We start from the raw sequence: 17,487 nt of genomic DNA, 5'->3' as shown, positions 1-17,487 counted from the left end.
AAGTACAGTAATATGTAATATGCACTTCCACATCAGGCACATACTCAGGTTCTCTCCTCACTCTTTCGTCTTGTCAACGGTCAGAATCATTTTTTAGGCTGTCTCATCATCCATGGGTGTGACAGATTTTCTCTCTGGTTCATTTCTGCAGTAAAGATGCCGGGAGATGATAAGAAGTCATTTTCAGTTGCCATGAATTTATTTCCTCCATGGCAGCAAAACATATTACACAAGCTTTCAGAAACTCCTGCAGGTTAAACAGGACTAACTCTGAGAGACTCCTGTATGAAACAGACTGAAAACACTCACTATCCTAACAACATTAAGGCAACAGATGACCAGCTTCTACAGGGACTGCAGAGCTACTCTGTGTAACACAATAAAAATACAAGTACAAAACAAGTCATACTAGACAAGTAAACACATAAAACCAGAGCTAAAATAAATGAGCTCATGGCAATGGAGGAATCGCTAGACATTTCAGAAAACATCCACCTAATTCCCAATTTTACAATCTACTGACGCTTACAGACATTAGCCAACACTTGATTACTTCAAAAGTTATAATCACAGATGATATTCACAGAGTTGTGAGATAAAGTTGTGATGAAGCTCATTCCAACTCTGAGATTGTGCCCAACACACACACATTATACATTTGGGGAATGAAAAGAGAAAATCAATGTTGGGACAAAATAACTCCCAAACACACACATAAAACTACAACTTAAGAATCTATCTGTATCTGAAATTCAATCATCTGAGCAAATGGAGCTTAGCAACTTAATGGGAAGAACCAAAGGTGGTAATTATGGAGGGAAATTATGTGATATGCCTCTCTAAGAATCATATGAGGCATATGAGAGTGGGAATCCAAAATGATTGAATTACCAAACTCATGATTCTTTTAATGAATCAAAAGACTCTGTGCTGAAGAAGTACAGAAAAACTTGGCAACATACAAATAACTAAAACTTTGATCAGTAATAAATCAAAGCAATTTTCAGCAGTTGTTAGTCATGGCAATTTTAAACAGTCAGGGTGATTAAGATAATCATGTAAGATATGATACACTGATAATGATGATTATCATCATCAAAGTCCTTTACAAGATTTAAAAAGAAGTGTCACAAACACAAGAGCTAAGATTGAAGGATGAATTTTCAATGGGATGGAGTGGACATAATGGTAGTGGTGCCATCTGTAACACACTATATATATATATATATATATACACACACACACACACACACATATACATATATGTGTGAAGCTAAAACACTTGAGTCATTGCTGTATTTTTTCCCCACTGATGCAATTTCTTTCTGTATGTAATGCTGTAAAATGTCATGTAAAATATATATATATATATAAAAACTTGTTTAAAGCTTTTTGTGGATCCAGAAAATGTTGCATGAAATTTGATAAAATGCCTCAAGTTACATGAGTCAGCATTGGTTGGAGTTGAAGACTACAAGTTTGAAAATGTAAAAAAAAAAGTGAGTTTATCAGACCTCTGTAGCCTGCTCCTCATCTATGCTCAAGGCTAGTGTTCAGGGCTACATTAGCTGCTGTTATTGGTAGAGTTGCATGGTGTGTAATGTTGCCACCAGGTTTTGACAAGGAAGGAGATTGTGTGGAATATCTCTGGCTCTGCTGTCCATGGCGAGTCTGACAATGGGTACAAGTCGCACAAAGTGTGGAGCGCTCTTTGGTTAGTTATGTCTCTTGCGTGCCATATAACAACATATGTGACAAGTGTGGAACTTCCACTATGTGGTAACAGGTGATTGGTATGGGGTCGAACATATTCATAACTATACACACTGACAGGCGAAATTAATGTGACACATTTGACAAATTATTCAAATTCCCATGTGCAGGGCAGCTGTCTATCAGATGTGACTCACTAAAGTTCACAGGAAATAAACGCCAGACAATGGCTTTGAGGTTAAATGCAGATGCTTTTCTGGACTGCAGCAACTTTCAATTTGATCCATACAAACCTCCTGTGAAAATAATTAAAAATATTGATTCCCATTTTTTAATTACCTAAATTAATGTTGATAAGACAGTGAGATGATGAACGATGGAAAAAGAGAATTGGAGGTGCAAAAAACAGAAAAAGACATAGGAATCAGTGGGCAGCAAGAAAGTTAATGAAAAAGAGAAAGGCAGGGAAAAGGTGAAAGCAATAAGAAAAGGGTAGGATTTCTGATGCAGTTAAATGCAGCAGGAAGGTGAAAAGAGGGAGAGATGGAGGAGTGAATGAATGGCAGACTCCATACAGTTAATGGAAAAGCAAAAGGAGGAAAACAGAGGATTTCAAGAGATGGACATAAGGCAGAGAGAAAGAGAAGCCAGAGAGGAATGAGAAAAATGAAAGGGATTTACACTGACAGATGAAGAGAAAAAGACAGAAAAGAGAGAGGGTGCGATAATTCAGGGCGGTAATGCAGTATTGAGCAGAGGTCCAATCTGTCACTACAACTCTGACTGAGCAGCTGCCAGTTTCCCTAAACCTTCCTCCATCTGCACCTTATCTCTCCCTTTATATCCAACTTTCCTGCACATCCTTCCTTTAAGAAACTGACTCTGATTTCACCTGTTTTTCCTACATCATTCCTTCCCCAAAATAAGATAATAAATGTTTTCGGATAAATAAATGCTTTCAGTATTGGTGATAATGTTAATGAGGAGCCTTCATGTTTGGTTTTTTAAATGCCCAGTGTCTGTGTGTCATTTCTCTGGAAAGTGTGGTGCAGAATGTGAAAAATTCACTGCTGTGAATGTAATAGCAATGAAAAGTTATTTACAGTATCCTTCCATGATCAAACTTAAAAATATTTTCTTTGCTGTATTTTAAGTGTGATTTTTATGCAGATTATATCTGCAATTGTCATTCATCTTAGAGGTTACTACATTTCAATATTTAATCATAAATTAACAGGTTTCCAATAGCAACGAGAAGATGAAAGGGAAGAGCAGGATGATCCTGCAGAGACTTTAGAATGATCTTAAGCAGCAGCCTTCCAAGAGGGGATATGTCTGCAGAGAAAAAAACATAATAAAAGAGGAGAGAGAGAGAAAAACAAACAGAATAGACAAAGTGAGAAAATAATGGAGGCTGAAAATAAGAGAAACAAAAGAGAGAAAACCCAAGCGAGAGGAACAGAAATTATTTTGAGGGATTTTGCTCCTTTGACACGCTGTATCTATCTTTATAAACAAGACTGAATGACATGATACACGGGTTATGGTTTTACCTCCACAGACACACACACAGACACAGATTTACACAAATGAAAGACTGCGCACACTCTAACACACACGCACATTAGAGCACACACTGCAAAAACTGTTGCTTAGATAAAACTAAAAAATTGAGGCAACATTTTTTAAAGTTAGGTGAACTTCTTGGTGTTACGAGTTGGAAGATCAATAATATATCTCATGTAAAAAAGGCAACAAAACGCCATGATTAAAGCGTGTAACATTTGGGGATGCACCAATACCGATACCAGCATGGGGTATCTGTCCGATAGCCTATTCCTGTACTTGGGTGCTGTGGTATCTGGACCAATACCACAGCACCCGTTACCACTTTACAGCAGCGTAACGTTCAGTTGGGCAGTCAGGTGCTAATTGAGAGCAAGGAGGAGCAAAGTCGACGGTGTGGAGGCATTTCAAAGTAGATGATGGTGACAAAAGTAAAGCAGACTGCAAATTGTGTTCTGCAAAGTTGTCAAGAGGAGGGATGAAAGCGAGTACTTTCAACACAAGCAATCTGATAAAACATCTAAAAAACCAACACGACGCCGAGTTCAAAGAGTTTGCTAATAGTGGCAAACAGCAACAACCAATTTTGCAGCAAACTCTGGAGAAGAGGGAGAAGATGTCAAGAGACAACCTGCGCGCAGTGAAAATAACAGAGGCTCTGACCCAGTACATTGCTCCTGATGACCAGCCATTGTCGGTTGTTAATGTGTTGATAATATAGAACCAAGGTATGAGATCCCTAGCCGACACTACATCACTGACACAGTGTGGCCACAGCTACATGACTTTGTGAAGAGGCATATCCACAAACTGTTGCAAGACATTTTGGCCCTCAGCTTCACCACTGATATTTGGATGGGCAGCGTTAGCCCCTCATCAGTTTAACTGCACAGTGGATTGACGAGGATTTTACTCCGTGAAGAGTCGTCCTGCATGCAGAACAATTTAGGGGTTCATGCACCAGCCAAGCCATTGCAGGTGTGTTTGATGACATGCTCCAGACATGGGGGGGTCCCTAAAAGTTCTGCTTGTGTTGTGCTACGTGATAACGCAAAAAACACGATCAAAGCCATAAGTGATGCTGGACTCCCGAACCTGCTGTGTGTCACACACATCCTCCAGCTGGCTGTTAATGAGGGGCTTTTAGCACACAGGAGCGTGGCTGATGCTGTGGCAGTCAGACGGAAAATAGTTGGACATTTTAAACATTCTGCCTTAGCCTACTCCCGCCTTGAAGATATTCAAGTGGAGCTCAACCAGCCAATAAAAAGACTCCAACAGGATGTGCAGACCCTCTGGAACAGCACATACTACATGCTGAAGTCTCTCATTGAGCAAAAGAGGGCGCTGGGAATATATGGATTTGAGCATGAGCTTCCTGACAATCTCACGGCTCACCAACGGGCACTTTTGGAGAAGACTATTACTGTCCTGGCTCCGTTTGAGGAATTAACATGAAAAGTAAACTCCTCTGATGCATTTTATGAAATTTCTAACCTTTATGAAACCTTTACATAGAGACTAGCCATTTGGATAAAATCAATACAGATACTTAACAATCTTCACAGCACAGACACAACTGTATCTCAACAGTCAAAGTCACGTGACAACATACATTTCAGGATGTCCCCAAACACATAAAAATAAATTTCTAAACTGGACTGCATTCTTAATTTTCTTCATCAGCAACAGTTTATATCCTACAAACAATATTAAAAAGCTTTTTTGCTGAATCTGAGCTTAAATTGAAATTTGACTTTTGAATTCTATATATTTTGAATTAAAAAAAATACTTGGTTTGAGGCCCAGTGTGTGTCAGTGTTTGGTTGTTGCTGGTGTGCGTCATGGATCAGTTAATCATTGCTGTGTTCTACTTGAGCGACCACAAGCTCTGCCTCTCTGCAAACTGCATCAGCTGTTTGCCTCTGATCCTGCAAACAGACAGCAGTACCCCAATCTCATGGTTGAGAGGGTGGGAAATGTCTCATATGCTCCTCATTTCTTTCACTCACTCTTTTACCCCTCACCATCCCTCCTTTATCTCTCTCATTTTCACTAATATGCTCTTCTATCTCACCCTCTTCCAACAGTACATCCATCCATTTTTACAGAGCATGACTCTCTGCCTCCTTTCCACATCTGCCAGCCTCTTACTTGTCATTCATTCATTTCTCTCAGTTCACTTCCTATATTGATATTCTGAGACTCCTATTGCTTAGCTCTGTCATATTCATTTCCAATTAATTTTTACCTATTTCATCCTTCCTTTCCTCCATCAATATGCAGGGATGTTTCACCCCCACACCTCCTCTCTTCTGCATATGACGACCATGGCTGTAGGCCTTATGTTTCTGGTTGTCTAGCTATACCATTTCTGCAAAAACATTTTTCTGACCATTATCAAACACCATAGCTCAGTAACAGAAGGAGAGGTTGTGACCATATTCCCTGCAAGTTGAATGGATAGTGGAGGCATACAACTGAGAGGCAGTAATTATATTTTTTTTGTTTTTGTTTTTTTTTAAACCGTTTTCTGACATCCCACTGTCTTTCTCTTTCTTTATAGCACTCTGTTCAAGGTCTGTTTCTCTCTTCACCTTTTTTATTTTCTGCCTCTTCAAGGACGTTACCTATATTTCTCCCATTCTTTTTAGTCTTTTTCCCTTCTTCCTTCCTTCTGTCACTCTCCAAGGACTCAGAAGAAATTGCAGACAATGTGTTAACTCCGAGATGAGAAGGAAAAGAATGAGAAATGAATGGGAAATCAGAAAGTGCAATATAGATCCTTTATCTGTGAGACAATGCACAAAAACATCTAATGATGAAGAAGTATCCTATTACTTCTTGCATTTCAGCAATAATGTTTTCAACCAGCACTGCTGATGCTGATGGGAAGAGGAGTGAGGGCAGCAGGCACTCTTGTGTCAGCGTTCAAGTTAAACTGTTAAAATGTTGAACTTTGTGTGTGTTTCCCATGTCAAGAATCACACAAAATTTCAATATCAGATGGGGAAACTATCAGCAGATACTCAGTACTGGCTCTAATCTATCCCTTTGAGATTCTCGTCCATAATTTCTGCAGATTTGTCAGCTGGACAACATTATGCTTTCTATCTTCCGTTCTACCACATTCCAAAGGAGTTCTATTAGATTCTGATCTGTTTGGTGCATTATCATGCTGAAAATATGATGATGGGTAAATTGTGGTAATAAAGGGATACTCATGGTCAGCAACAAAAATCAGGCAGGCTGTGGCATTCAAACCACGATTGATTGACATTAGTAATAAAGGAATTAAAGTGCCAAGAAAACATCCCCCACACCATTACACCAACACCATCAGCCTGGCTTGTTGATAGAGAGTAAGTTGGATGGATTCATGCTGTTTTCACCAAATTCTGACCCTTCCATCTGTGTGCCTCAGCAGAAATCCAGATTCATCAGATCAGGCTACATTTTTTCGGTCTAACAGTCCAGATTTGGTGAGCCTGTGCCCACTGCAGCCTCAGATCTGTGAAGCAAAGAATCTCCTCTTCATTTTGGCATTGGAAATAATATAAAAATAAATTAAAAATGAAAATAATTGCATGTTTGTTGGTTGGTTGTTGCTGACAATTTTAAGTTGCACCACAGTAATACTGAATGCTTTGTCTGATGTATAAATCAGGGGATAAACACAACCTTTACAATAATTCTGGCACATTTGTAATACAGTATTTCCCATTGCCACTGAGTTGACTGAACTTACTCCCAGATCAGAAAATACACATTGGCCTAACCCTTTTAATTAGGTTGGCTTAACTCTTTTTTAGGATGGTCATCCAAAGAACAGAAGATAAAGGAATTATATTCACAACACCTGATGTTTACTTTCAGCAATATTTTGCTGGGTAACTGTGAATTTAAAGTAGTCTGAGAGTTGGATGTAAAGTAGGTTTAGTGACGCAGCAAGTTGCTTGGCAAAGAAATGCATTTAAATAGTTGAAACAATGATGAAAAGAACATTAAAATGGAAATATAATGAAATAGTCAAGAACTACTTGACCCGCTGCACCTCTGCTCTGCACACCTGTGTGTAATCTGTGCATGCCTGAATATCAATAATGGAGACTTTAAAAATTATTTTTATGCAGCATACAGTTGTGTCGCTACTGATGTTCCCTGCACTTATTCAAGCTGCACAAAAAGGTTAAAAAAGGTTAAAAGAGTAGAAAAGAGTATATCTCTTCAGAGAAAAAAATAATAAAAGGGATTAGAAACAAACAGAATACAGACAAAGTGAGGGCTGAGACTAAGAGAAACAAAAGAGAAAACTCAAGCGAGAGGAACAGAAATATTGTTGAGGGATTTTGCTCCTTTGACACGCTGTATCTATCTCTATAAACAAGACTGAATGGCATGATACACTGGTTATGGTTTTACCTCCACACACACACACACACACACACACACACACACACACACACACACACATACATACAGACACACAGATTTACACAAAAGGATGCACAGAGAAAATCCTTTGCACATAACTGTTCACGCTCGAACACACACATTAGAGAGCACATACTCTGTTACAAATAGGCAAACACACATACACACACACACACACACACACACACACAACTCTAACAGCTGAACATGGCAGGTGTTCCAAACTGAAACAAGTGACTACCCTTTCTCTGACCTCAGGACGAAAGGAAAGGCAAAAAAAAAAAAAAAAGCACTGAAAAAGAGAAAAGAAGAGGCTGCCGGTTGCTGGTGGCTTTATTCTTTCCGACAGGCAGAGACAGTAAAAGCTGTTTAATTCGAATGTGAATGCCCTTTTGACTACAGGTCAAAATCATGAGACAAAAAAATCGTGGTTCCTCTTTTTGTTGTTGTTTGTATAGACACAGCAAATGTTCAAGTAATGACTTGGAAAGCATGATTTTTAAAAAAAGGAGGGAAACAATACATATATATACACAAATATGTATGTATGTATGTGTGTGTGTGTTTTTTTTAAAATTAGGTTTTTGTATGTAAAAGCATCCCCGTGTGAGTGCCTCTGCCCTGTTAAAAACTGTTTAAAGGGGAATGATGACAGCTGCTGCTGTGCACAGATCTGTTGTGTAAAAGTTTTGACTTTCAACTGTTGAGGACACAGGACTTTCACCAGGTGATGTAATGTATTTTCTGGAAGAGATACAGGAAGCCAAGCTCTTCAGGTATCAGGGCTGATATAAACATTATAGCCATATCAATATTATAAGATATTAATACTGTATGACATACCATTAATACTCACAAATAATTTAAGGTTTTCCCCACTGATACATTTCTACTGTACATTTAGATAATATTTATTTTATCATACTGATTAAGGAAGACAGCATATTTGTGTAGATGTTTCTCCTATTTTTTGTGTGAAGTTTTAAAATGCAGATATGTGCTGTGCATGATAAGAAAGATTTGTGGTCATCAGTTTCCTCATATGTTTGAAGATTAAAGTTTTTTCCTAAGTAAGAGTACCTTGTTGGGTGACCACTGTACTGTAACTATTAAGAAAGTCTTGTTTCTCTACTTGACAATGCCAAACTTTGTTAACTTTTATTTTGACAAGAACCACCATAGGTATCATACATACTGATGCTCAGAGTCAAGCCTATGGTGATACAATGAGACCCCACCCGATCCAATTACAATAAATATTACTGGCAACTCGTCAGATTAATAGGAGCCAAGCAGACCTGTGAAGACCTCTATGTCAAGGCAGTGCCTTCAGCACACTCAGGGACATGGCTAGAGAAGTTATTGTCACACCATTCACAGATAATGAATGTAATATTTGACAAATTTGACAAGAACAGCAGGTACTCTGTTTCAGGGTTTGCTTTTTTCATACAATAAATGACACCATGCAGTGACACGATGGGAACTGACAGACATCACAATGCCTCCTGGTAGTCAAACAAAGAGAGGGGATCACACTGAACAACCAGTTAATCATCTGAGATTCACACTTCCAGATAATACTTTGTGAATATTTCACAATTTTTACTCAGTGGATTTGCGGGTATAGGAATAACAGAGTGCCATTCTCATTTATAAGATGTGACACAGTGTACATGTACATGTGTTCACTGATTTTAGGCTGTAATTATGTGTGTGCCACAGCTGCAGTATTTACCAAAAGTGTATCGAACAAAGAGATGGCTGCTGTTTGTCCGTTTGTATACACAAGCACACTGTTCCTGTCACAGAGCTTCCCACAACATTGGTAGAGCAGTTTTTGTACACTAGGTGTCTCTAGATTCTTTGATGTTTGATCTTTGAGGTTTACTGCAGGTCAATTATCCAGAGATGCATCAGAGAAACAATTCACAGTTCTCAAAGTTTAATTTCTTTCTGAGGTCCTATCTTGTGTCTCGGCTTTTCTTCTCTCTCTGTCACACTATTTATTGAAATTCTGCCACTACTCTTTCACTCTCTTTATTAACACACACAAGCCTGCAAACACACACACACACACACACACACACACGATATATACTTTTATTTATGCTTGTGGTTTTAAAATTGCCTGCAGAAAATAAATTCTCGATGACACAAACTGTGTCTGACAGGGTATTTTGTCATGTTTCCAGTACCACCTACAGTGGTTAATTAGGGTTACAGGACATTACAGAGACTGACAAATACAAACACCTTCTTTGAATATAATGATTGCCAGTAACTCCAGACACACACAACATTGGTTTCTTTAACATCTCTGGCATCTGCAAACCTCTCACTACACTAGTAACAGGACACAACTGATACTGACAAATGTAAAGACAAGCCATCTACTATGGGCTCATGTTTTGTGTGAGGTATGATTCTTCTAGACTATAACCACTTCTCACCTGCTGCTTTTATTCACAACAACATCTAGTTTATTAGCTGCAAAAGTTTGAAGGCGTGTGACTGTAATAGACTGAATATTTACGTTTACTGGACTATTAGGACGAATATTAGGACGTTAACTGCATAGTCCTTAAATATCTTTTTGGAAATTATGAGTATTAACTTAAGAACTTTTGTTGATTAGATTATGTTTGCTGAAGTTTAGCATTACAGTGAGTAGCAGCACATTGTCCAGGATCACTCCAGTTTTTACAAAGAGGTCACTGAGGTCAGCCCAGTCTGACTAAACTCCCAAACCAGCAGTTTTTGTCCATTTTGCTGCCTGGGTTTGTTTGGGAGCCCAGAAAATCTGGCTCATCCTCTTTGGCCGGTGGAATCTTTGTCCTCTCATGTCCAAAAACTGAGAAGCCCTTGTTGAGCTCCCTGACTGTTATATCATCATTATTCAACATGTTCAGGAAATGGAACAGCCTTGTAGCATTATACATTTGGCACCATGAATTGCAGCACTTGAGCAACAAACTGAAACACATTTTCACCCCAAAGCAGCTAAAAAACATCACTTTTCCAAATGGATCTCTGTCTTGTCGTGAATGAATATTTTGCAAAAGCCACTGTTTGTATGTATGTGGTTATATACATATAGACACACATAAACATGCACAGAAAACCCTAGTATAGCTACCTGAACACACACCAAAACCTTCTCCATTACCCTATACATACACACAGATTATATAGAGTATATTAAGTACATTAAACATAAAGAGACTGTCCATGTTAGAAGGAGGTTGGTGTGAACAAATGGGTCAAAACACAAGACTTTACACAGGAGACCACTGTTCAGGTCCCACTTGAACCCAGTAGTCACTGTTGTTTCTTCAGTCCATGACCATCCCACAACTAATTTTAACCCAAACAATGGTCTTATCCTAAACCTAACCAAGTGCTGTTTACTCCTAAACCTAAATAAATGGAAACTGTTCCACAATGTTAACCATGTGTTTATTATTGTTACCATAATGACACAGCTCTATGCCTGCTGCCGCCACGATACTATGGGTGGTTAGGCGTGTGGTTAGTGGTCCCCAGAGGTTGCAGTATTATAGTATAAATTGGTGAGCAAAGTGAAAAACCTACCAACAATTTCAAAATGCTTAAAGCCTTTGCAGAAGTGCTGCAAAAAGTCAAAGTAATGTCTGTCCTGTTGGTGGGGCTTCACAAAAAACTACAGAGTAACTGAAATCAAAGACTTTTACTAAACTTCACAAGATTGCAATATATTAGATTGATATTTCATATGTTTGAGTGAAACTTTGGCTTTATTAAGCTTCCTCTCTCTCGTTTCCTTTCCCCAGAAATGCATTGTGACTTTGCTGCATCTCCAAACAGAGAGTGAAATCTGAATATGGGGGATCGTACAGTTCTGATGTCAGTGTGCTCCAATGCTGGACTGACAGCAAGGCTTCAGATATGCCACTGTGCTGGACTGATATTAATTAAGCTGCATTCAGGCCATATAAAGCAAATGGAAAAACTCCCATGGATTTGACTTTTAAGTGTCCATGTGATTGGACAGCTTGGGCTGGTGATTGCCTCATTCTAAATTTGCATAATAAATGAATAATATAGATTGAGGCTACAGTATGATGAAATTAGCCAGTGGACTCACTGACCTTAGGCATTAAACTTGTTCATAATCTTCTGAATGGTATTTCCAAGTCAGGAAATAGTAATTACGGTTAAATTCTATGTGATTTGAACTCAGTATTAGGCACCTGGCCCATGAGTGGAGAAACCTAATATTGACTGGATATGAAGAAATTCTATTATTAGCACTATATTAGATTTGGTGCTGTGATAGAGCTCTTTTGTGTGTGTATTCACATATTAGATGGTGCAGCTTGTGGTGATGCAAGATATTTTATGGTATTAGAATATAGTCTTGCAGTATACCTGTCAGCAGAGCACTCAGACTTATAAATACATCCCAGAATATTATAAACAACTTCAGTGGAGCTGTAAATATATGTCTATATAAGATAAACAACTCTGGTTTTGTCTGTAGAAGCAAAGTGAGAGACATAGAGTGTGGGAGAGAGACAGACAGAAAGAGAAACCGAGTTGTCACAGCATGTTATCTTAGCTTTACGCCTGTTGGCTGGACCGAACACTCTGTTATGGAGCTGGCAGATTGAGGTCTGTGTGTCTGTGTGTGTGTGTGTGTGTGTCCTCCACAGTTTTCTGAGTCATAGATACTGTATGTAACCTGAAGCTATACAGAAAATGAGACAGATGGACAGTATGGAACCAGCATCAGTCCTGACAACACATCAGCTCCTACATACTGTTGAGTGGGCCCACGACCAATCTGAACAAAATCAGACTGCTCTATTCCTGCTGCTCTCTTTAACCAGTAACACACTGGAAGTGTCTGACACAAGTGTCCCATCTGGTCTCAATGGCCATGAGAAAAAAAGTCAAGAGATATAGCAACAGACTACAATGTTTAATTGCTCTTTAGATATAATGTATTGTATTTTATTTTAACTTTTGTTGTTTTGACTGAAAATTTGTACTTCAGATCCACCTGCAATTCTGGCTCAGGTTTTCACCATGCACCACTTTTCAGTTAACATGAAACCAACACCAGGTAAGATATATTCAATAAAATCAAATTCAGTCCAACTGAACACAATTTACAAGGAATGGACAAGGATAGATGAGCCTATACCCAGCTATTTAGACAATATACAGCTAGGGGTCCTTACTAGACAGTTGAGGACTACAATTGAGACGATGCTATTTTGTTCATCTCCTGTATCTGTGCATAGTCTAGAACAGTCTAGACCTGCTCTATATGAAAAGTGCCCCAAAATAACTTCTGTTTTGATTTGGTGCTATATAAATACATTTTTGACAACAAATGTGTTGTTTACCATTGTCAACATTTAAGACAAGTAAGAAAGGATAAAAAAAAAATGTAAAAAAAAACCTAAAAGGTAGTTCTGAAGTTTATTGTGTAAAGTACTTTTTTAAATGAAGTCTTCAAAATCTTCAGTTGTGTCTATCTAAAATAAAGGTTGCACATACAGTACACGTAGTATAAAAAACATGAATACATCATTATGCAGGATTCTTATAGATTAAAAACATGTTTTAAACAGGACTGTGGAGGTGAGTCAAGGATAAACCATGCAGTCAATGTCAAGAGACAAGGTGATGAAGTAATAATGGAAACTTTGTAAAGAAAGTTCCAGATTAATTAGCACTGTTTTGGGCTCAACTAAGCAAGGCTAATGGAAACTATTCACTCTTTCTTGCTCTCCCACTCTGTTTCTTCTCTACGTCTCTCCACCCTCTTGTCTCCCTCTTCTCTCCACTTTCCTCCTCCTTTCTCTCCCCATATCCTCTTTCCTGCATTCATTCCCTCTCATACATTCACCATCTCTCCCCATCCATTCCCTCTCAGCCTTTCTTTCTCTCTTCCTCCACTACTTTCTCCCTCTTTGGCCTCCCTTTCTTCTTTCCCCTCTCTCTCACCCCCCATCCTCCTTGCTTCTTTCTCTCCCATTAGAAATATATTGGGGTTACTTGGACCATGAAATTAAAATATTAGTGAGTGACATCACTGAATATTTCCAATTTTCTGGAAAGAAAGTATAAAAAAAATAAAGTAAAAATATGAAGTGGTGTTAGAGGGAAAAGGTTAGGTAGAGGGCAGATTTACATTTTGAACTTTTTTTTTAGATCAGTGAAACAAAAAATGTTACTTGACACCTTACAGTAATTGGAGTAGCTCTGTAATACTAGAAATCATAAACATTTGATGATACTCCTAAATTTATGAGTTTAAAGTGCATTTTAAAAAGCAAAATTTATGTTTTAGCTGAAAAAAGAAAAAGTTCTGCACATTCACATTTTGATTTTGATATGATTTTTTGGAATTTCCAGAACCACCATAAACCTGTCTTTTGTCTTTGAATACATATTTAGTTGTGCCTCGCTACATTCTCAGTATCAACAGTTAATTTGACTTTTATATTCTTTATGCTTTTTACTATTGCACATTTACCCAATGCAACCCTGTCTTGATTTTGATTTTATTTGTTTTTGCTTGATGTTTCCTACGTACAAAATGTGAATATTTTCTTCTTAATCTGTGTTTTTAATCGATTTTTTTTCCAGGGATCTGCTGATACTTTTGTTTTTACTGATACTTGTTTGAATACAGAGGAGGTGAATGGAAATTTGTTTGTGGTGCTCAAGTCACAGACACAGAAGGTATTTTTTAATTAATTTTTTTACTAGGTTCAGCACTTGGAGGACTTCTGAGTTTTCTTAGCACCACTTCAGTAGGTCGATTTTGCCAAGCATTTTAGTTCGACAAGGGTCAGTGATAACATGTCACTAGTGCTGTAGGTTTTTTAAAGGGGTTACAAATAGGTGTGTTTAGTTTTAGTAAGTCACAAGCAATAATAAAACAGGAATCCCTTTTCCAGTGATTTAAGTTGTTTTATGTGTCTATGTTCACAATGACCAACAGGCGCACACCAGCAAGATGTATATTGTTTTAAATCTAAATCTATTGTTTTAAATTTATATCCAAGCAGTGACTCTACAGATATCTCAGGGATATTTAAAGAGTCTGTTCCAGCTCCCAAGTCCCCTGGGATCCTTTAAATCCATGAGTGACCACACCTAAAGGAAACATTGTACATCTGTTTTAGGTTAAAGGACTGTTTTCTTCTTTTTCTTTCTGTCTTTTATGCATGAGTGAGTGTGCGTTTCAGTGTGGTCATGTCTGGATGCTATAAATGTATGACCATAAAACAGTTCAGGATCTCCATACAGCTTGTCATCCTTCCATTTCCTTGCTGGACAATTACCAAAGAGTGAATTGTGACATAGAGTGAATGAAAGAAATAACAAGAAGACATTGAGAAGGAATGTCTCAGAAAAAGGGACATAAAAATGAGAAAGAAATAAATAACAAAGAACGTCAGAGAAGGGAAGACATCAGGATAAAAAGACTGGGAGTGAGATGAAGAGTCAGGCTTCCAAGTAGAGTCAGGAGCTGTCTTCTCGACAGACTCCCTTGGGAAGAATTTAGGTTGAACTGGCCAACACATGGAAACCGTTCCTCTCCCTCTTTCTTCCATTCTCTCGTTCTCTTCCTCTGGGGTCAGCACATATGAGAGTGACTGACAAGATACACTCACTCCTGTCTTCCTTCATTTCTGTCTCTTTGTTTGAGTTCCTCACTTTTTCTCTGTCTACCTCTCAACTTTGTGAACACAGCACAGACTGACTTCGCAGACTTCACTGGTGGCCTTATGTCTGCACTGACTGTCTGCTTACCAGCAAGGATTAAAAGTCTGAAACTCTTCCTGAAGCCCCTAGAGGCAGCAGTGTTGACTGCGCCCATAACAGAAATGTGGAAGTGAATGGAACAAATAGAATACTGAGTTCTTGTACAGTCTTCTTATCGCAAAAATGCTGGTTGTACTTTGAGTGAAAACCACATGGGTTAATCTCCTTGAATTATGAGTATGCAGAACATATTTCATGGCAGAATTTCACCAAAGCAAATAATAAATATACTAACAAACTTTTATAAATATATCACTGTTCATACACAAAATGCAGCTCAAAGTGCTGTAGAAAATTAAAAAGATAAAGAGTATTCTTGCTGTTTTGTGAGAATCCCAGAAAAAGCTGGGAAACTACAACCAAGTGAAAACTTCTGAAACAGCTAGGTGTTCCATCATAATCATCAACCAGTCCAGCTCTTGTTAGTGAATTACAAACCAAAGAATTGCTCTTTTAGTTGGTCAGGGATGAATAAAAGGCCCCCTGCTCTGCTAATTATGTGACAGGAAACAAGCCACATGAGGCAAGAACTCAGTGAAGGTGAAAGTGAAAACTGGTCCCACACTGTGGCTGAGTCAAATTCATACATGGGCTGTAGAGGTGATAAAATGGTTATACTTCTGTCACTTGAGCTATATACTTACTCAGCTCTGGACTCTACTGTCTCACTCACTCTCTCCTCTCTGTATCATCACATCTATGTGCTTCCATTAGTTAAGTACTTTGAACTATATTCACATTCCATAGATCTGAGTGACCAGAAACTAATGTGTTGGTCATAGCTGCTGATCAGAAACTCACACTTTTGCTAATGATTTTGTTATCAGATTGTCTATGGGAGCTGATTACAGCCACTCAAATCTTCTCTCCAACTTGTGTCAGATTCAAAGAGTAAAAAAATGAGTTACATCAGTGAAATTAATGTTAAGCAAAGAAAAATTCTTCTTTTTATAGTTTTCAATAATACTACATAGTCTTATAGTAAAGTTTAATCTGATAATCAAAAATACTTGCCATTTTGTTTTCAATTTGTTATAAATTATGCCAGGCATTTTATGTTTAGGGTGGATAGGTTATTTTGGCCTAGGTAGTCAATACTGACTGATATATTTGATCCTTCGACATAATTTTCAGTCAATGCAGAAGCTACAGTAACGATGACTAGGAACAGTTAATGTTTCCATTAAAGAAGATGTTGATTGAAGACTTGCCAGTTAGTTAATATGTTTGGAAAAAAAGGGTATTCACCTTTTGGTGGAGATGAGAAGACCCATACTGATTTCATACCATCGGTAAAATATAAGGCAACAGCCAGTATCCAGTTAACTTAGTAGTGGGACCAGTAACTTCTTGGATTGTCTACTGGTTAAGAAATAGTAAACACCCCTTCACTTTTGTTTTTGTACGAATTATGCAAATGAGATATCCAGTGACCTTTAGAGGTGCTGCTAGGTCGATTTTGTAATTGTTTGGATGGAGCAAGGCTAGATTTTTCTAGTCTTTCTGCTAAGCTAACTCTGCTGGCAGTAGATTCATATTTAGTGTACAGACATGAGAGTACCTTTTTATCAAACCCTTGGCATGAAAGCAAAGAGTATTTTTCAAATGTCAAACTATTCCCTCAACAGGCCTCAACACCACCTGTTTGAAATCCCCTCCCCCCTCTCTTTGCCTATCTAACTTAAACTCTTTCACCTCTATTGATGTCTCTTTGCCTTTCCTGTCCTAGATGGTATCCCTCTCCCATCTCTCTCCTTTCTCTCTCCCTCTCTCTAACCCTCCTCTCATTTCTTGTCCTTTTAACCCTGATAAATGCCGTATGTTGTCACGTCCCTATATGGGCAACACTATCTGGCTGCCGTCCATATAGCCAATTAGAAATGCCAGATGAGTCGGAGTCTGTCCTTTGGAGACCGAGGTCACCCCAGCAACTATCGCTGTGGCAGA

This window comes from Lates calcarifer, linkage group LG16_LG22 (assembly GCF_001640805.2).
Source record: "Lates calcarifer isolate ASB-BC8 linkage group LG16_LG22, TLL_Latcal_v3, whole genome shotgun sequence".
NCBI lineage: Eukaryota > Metazoa > Chordata > Actinopteri > Centropomidae > Lates > Lates calcarifer.
Note: the sequence above shows the minus strand (reverse complement) of the source record.